A 5,534-nucleotide genomic window follows, 5' to 3' on the forward strand; every position below is an offset into this window, starting at 1 on the left:
CCGGCCGGCGGCACCAGGAAGTAGCGGCTCGGCGGCGCGTCATCGGCCCGCGACCCGGAGCCCCGCCCCGCCCCGCCCCGCCCCCAGCCCGGCCCGCGGCCTGCGCGCCAGGGACGCCGGCGACGTGCGCGGCCCCGCGCCTCTGCGCCGTCACGTGGGGACGAGCGCGCGCCCCCACCTGTCCACCCGGGACAGCGTGGCGGTCCGTCTTGCTGCGCAGTAGCCCTCAACGGAAGGATGCTAGAAGCTGGGACCCTTTTACCCAATCTCCCCTACCCTTTGATGGAGAGGCCACTTGAGAGCTAAGCGAGAAACAGCCAGGCTTTCCGCTTATGTTCCTGGCCTCTGCAGAGGGGGTGGGGCAAGGACTCCATTAGAAGGAAGGAGATAAGAATGACCCAGATTATTCCCCTACAATTCAAGGACGTTCCTCACTTTTGCTTTGGGTTCCCTGCCATCCTTAAGCTGTCTACATAAAGTTCCATGAGTCGACCCCCCCCCCCCCGTTAACAGTCATAGACACTTTTAATCTTTTAAACGTTTATTTGAGAGAAGAAAGAAGAAGCTAGAGAGAATGGGTGTGCCAGGGCCTCTAGCCACCACAAATGAACCGCAGACACATGCGCCACCTTCTGCATCTGGCCTTTAATGAGTACTGAGGAATCGAACCTGGGTCCTTAGGCTTTGAAGGCAAGCACCTTAACCCTAAACCATGTCTTCAGCCCCAAAGACAAAATACGTTAGTGGAAACCATTGTACCAGGTTATAGTACAGTGGAAAATCTGTTAAGACTTCATGCTATCTGATGAAGTTATTAGCCTTAGGGTTAGTGGAACTTAGTGGCCTGCACATTCCAAAAGAATACACCAAAACATGTTAGACCACAACACAGAGGTGGGCTAAAGATAGGTCATGATCATTCAGCTCCAGACCTGCAACATTCCAGCTCTCCATATTCACAGAAGTTCTAAAGATGAATCACCCTTGTAGGTGTACGTCCCCCCTCCCTTCAGTTCCCAGCACTTTTAGAGACCAAATTTTCCATTCTCTGCTATCCCAAAGAACTGAGTGCAAAGTGCCTCAGCTGCTGAGTGCTAAGTACCGAGATGAGCAGACTGGAGGATCTGTGGCCAGTTTTACCACAAGTGCAGCTGAGTTTAGCTCTAGGCAGCCTTTTATGTTTTAATCAAATACATACACATAGTTCTCTTGCTTATAGCAACAGCAAATAATTAACTAAAATTCTTCCCTTGTTTTACACTTCCCTTCTGAAATTTTAATTTTTATTTTTGTACAGGTTTTTTATTCTTAAGTAGAAAATTAGTTTTCTTTGGGGCCTTGGACTGATATATACACAAATTACAATACACTGTTGTATCAATACTCTTCAGGCAAACAGAGTAAGTACAAGTTAACAGAATCACTCTCGAATACATTGTATTTTTAAAGCAGTTAAGTTGGCCAGCAGTTGTTTCTCTTTACAGAGACTACAGCAATCAAGATTGTCATGTTCTGGTCCTTATAATCTAAACTCAGTTTCTAAAACAGATCTTCATAGTATTGGTAAGCAAAATGGAATCTGAGTTTTATGACTTGTTTGGATTTAAGAAATGTAGGGAGGTGTTTCATTCTAACCAACTTCTTCCTGTAGCATTGGTTATTCCTGATTTACCAGTTGTGACTATACTTTTGAGTGAAGGGAAAATTGCAGGGTTCACTTGAAGGTTTTTGGCTGATGGTTGAACAGGCATTGCTCAGAACTACTGATTAAAAAAACAAACAAAAAAATCTCCCACATTCTTCCTTAGAAAGGGCCACTTGTATACTCAGCCCCAAGGAAGAGGAAAGTTTAGGTAGGTTGGAACCACTCTGGCACCCTCCAGAAAGCTGTCACTTTTATTTTCTGCCAACACAGGTTGATTTTAAATCTGCAAGGCCTTCGGTGCATGGCTGCTCCTCAGCTGCAAGTTCCTGCTTTTCTCGTCTGTTGTGCCTCCAGCTACTGAATGTTTGCCAGACCCATCCTGTAAGAATTCCTCAGATTTACACAGTTCTCAAAGAGTATACCCATCAGTTTATTTAAGTGCCAACATGGTCCTGTCTGGCAGGCTGCATGACATATTATCAAGTTTTATTTTTTTAACCTCAAAAATTGAAAGCCAAGGCATAGAGGGAGACAGAAGCCACTTTAAGACAATATATATGATTAAAGAAATGTGTTGCAAGGATACTGTAGAAACCCAAGGATTTTGATGCTTTGACTTCATTCCTGCTTCAACATTTTTCTCTGTGTTGTCAACCGTAGTTCCTGGAAAGAATCTCCACTAACAAGATCATTCTGCAGGGCTGATTCACTGATTAGAACTTGGAATGTTAGAGGTCCAGAACAAAATAATCTTGGACTATCTTATGCCTTAGCCCTTTAAATAACCACTTACTGCCCACCTCTGTGTAGTGCCCAACACCTTTGTGACTATTAGATATTGGAACATTGAATTATGGCTAGCCTAAATCTGTGTTCCTGAATCATGGTCACTCCAGAATAAACTCTATTCCCTTTGAGCTGACAGTTGTTTTTACTGCATTAACACCCTTTCCTTGTTCAGTCAAAATAGCAGAATATAGCCAGCCTATATTTCTTTTTGTTCTTTAAAATTTTTTATTTGTATGCATATGGTGTGTGTGTGTGTGTGTGTGTGTGTGTGTGTGTGTGTGTGTGTGTGTATGCTAGGGTCTCTTACTACTATACATGAATGCTGACATATGTGCCACTTTTTGCATCTGGCTTTACACAGGTGGTGGGAAATTGAACCAGGGCTCACAGGCTTTGCAAGCAAGTGCCTTTAACCACTGAGCAATCCATGAAGCCCCTACTCCTGCCAATCTATGCTTTGAAAACTGGCAGTTATACAGTTATGGTGTTATGTAGGTTGTCCACTAGCAGGCTTGGAGGTCACTGAAAATAGACTCTCCCTCTCATGATAAACTTTGAACCTTACCTCCTGTTTCCCTGGTGTATTAGTAACTTTTATCACTGATATTACAATATATCTGACAAAAGCAACTTAAGGAAGTAAAGGTTTATTTGGGCTCACCATTTAAGAGTATCATGGTTGGAGAAGGTGGCTGGAACATGAGGCAGATGGTCACATTGCATCTGAAATCATTAAAAGAGAGCAATTAATGCAGATTCTTAGGTCACTTTTCTCCTCTTATTCAATCCAGAGCCCCAGTCCATGAAACAGTGCCACTCATGTGCAGGGTAGGACTTCCTACCTCAGTAATTCACTCTGAAAACTTCATCACAGACAAGCCCAGAGGTTTGTTTACTAAGTGATTCTAGATCCTGTCAAGTTGACATTCCATATTAACCATCACATCTGGCAACACACTCATTTTATTTATTGATTTATGTATTTGTTTGGTAGCGGAGAAAGAGAGAAGAAAGACAGGAAAATGGCTGTCCCAGGGCCTCTAGCCATTGCAAACAAACTCCAGATACGTGTGCTACTTTGTGCGTCTAACTTTACGTGAGTACTGGGGAACCTGACCCAGGTTGTTAGACTTTGCAGGCAAGCTCCTTAACCACTGCCCCATCTCTCCAGCCCCTGAAACACAGTAATTTTCCTCTCCTTAGAATCTGAAATAGCATGTGAAATGAGAGAATAAGCATGACAATTGCCCCACTGCCACTTTAAGATTTAAAATATTATATTAAAAAGAGGAAGGTAGAGAGAGGTACCAGGGTGTTGTTGAAGCCCATTAATGTCCTCTTGGTAAAGTATGGCTATTTTATAGATTTAATATTTTTCCTTAATTCTCTTGACTCTATTACATGACTTTGGGTTAAAAGAATGATAGATCTGAGTTTTGTACCTCTGACACATTATAGGATTACAGAGACATCCTATTGTTAATTCAACTTCACTGTCAATAACTGGCCAGGAGATCATCCCTCAAGAAGGGATGCTAAGGAGATGAGAGGAATAATTAATTATACCCTTAATGAGATAATGTATTTAAATACTTCAGAAGCCTCTCTCTAGATGCAGTTGTTCACAGAACCTCATTGCTAAGTCTTTCCATTGTTCTAAGTGCTAATTCTTCTTCTGATACTGCTGAATCTTAGGCCTCTTTGACCCAGACACTGGACATTCTAAGTCGTTCTTTGAATCTACCCCTGACCCTACAGGCACTCCCAGACTTACCTTTAAATGGAAAAGCATGGCGTTCTCTCTTCCCGTCACCAAGCTCCCACTCCCCATAGCTGTGATGACTTACAGCTTGCCTGCCCTGTAGTTTTCTGCTCAAATGCTAATAAAATGGGTTTGAGCTTCCTTCTGGTCCATTTTGAAATGCTTATAACTGTGAAAGCAAAGCTATCCCTGACTCCCTGACAAAAACAATTTAGCTACATAAAGTATTAAAGCACTTCTCTAAACTAAAAGGCTGAGGTACAAGAATTGCTATGACTTCAAGGCCAACCTTGGCTACAGAGTGAGTTCCAGGTTATCCTGAGCTAGAGTGAGACCCTGATTCATGAAAAACAAAAATAACAACAGTAATAAATAATAAACAACTTCTCTGAGTTCCAGATCCCTAGGAGAAGACATGGTTGACTCTGTTTATTTTGGGCATCAGATCAGCATTGACCAAGCTGGCAGCTTGCTTCAGTGTCTACAATTAAAATGCAATTTCTACAGGAAGCAAGAGGAATCTTGGGTTTGAAAAATAGGGTTAGAATTTGGTAACGCTGGCACGTGGATCCTAAATTTAAAGGCAAAATCCATGAGCATGCGGTTAAGTAAGTTAGTGAAGCTGACAAGTAGGGACTGGCATGAAGACCACAGATTCTCCCCAAAAGACACTATTACTGCTTACTGCCAACTGACTGATGCCCTGTGGGACTTCAGGCCCAGGGTAACAGATCTGATTTCCAAGTGATGTCAAAAATTAGAATTTCATTTTAACTTTAAAAGTATGGGAAAACAAAAGAACTAGGTATGCAGGTCACGTATTTCTCCTGTAGAACAGTTAATATTAGGATTCATGACCTGGACATCCTATCTGGTCCACCATCAAACATTACATTTGAAAATTCAGGTTTACCCATTTATCAAAAAGTAGAAGAAAATATGATTTTACAACATTAATTTAAGAAGTGCATACCTTTATGTATAGGGCATATGTATATAAAACTATAAAGAAACCCTCATCTATCTCATCTTTTCTCTGAATCTTTTGCTAAAACAGAAATACCTGTTCCTTTAACTTGTGAACTAATTGTATTATAAAATGTTGCATCACTTCTTTAGGCTTTGTTAGAAAAGAAACTGTAATGTAGAATAAAAGCCACATAGGAGTTGTATTGACTTGAACAAAATTACTTAATCTCTCTGTGCTGCTTCTTTTTTCTTTTTTCTTGTCACACACCACTACTGATGGTTACCATGGAAGTCAAGAAATGTGTGACTTCATAAAACTTTTTGCTTTATTTGGCTTCATATCTACTATCATACCATATTTCAAGTCCA

Source organism: Jaculus jaculus, chromosome 6 (assembly GCF_020740685.1).
Source record: "Jaculus jaculus isolate mJacJac1 chromosome 6, mJacJac1.mat.Y.cur, whole genome shotgun sequence".
Taxonomy (NCBI): domain Eukaryota; kingdom Metazoa; phylum Chordata; class Mammalia; order Rodentia; family Dipodidae; genus Jaculus; species Jaculus jaculus.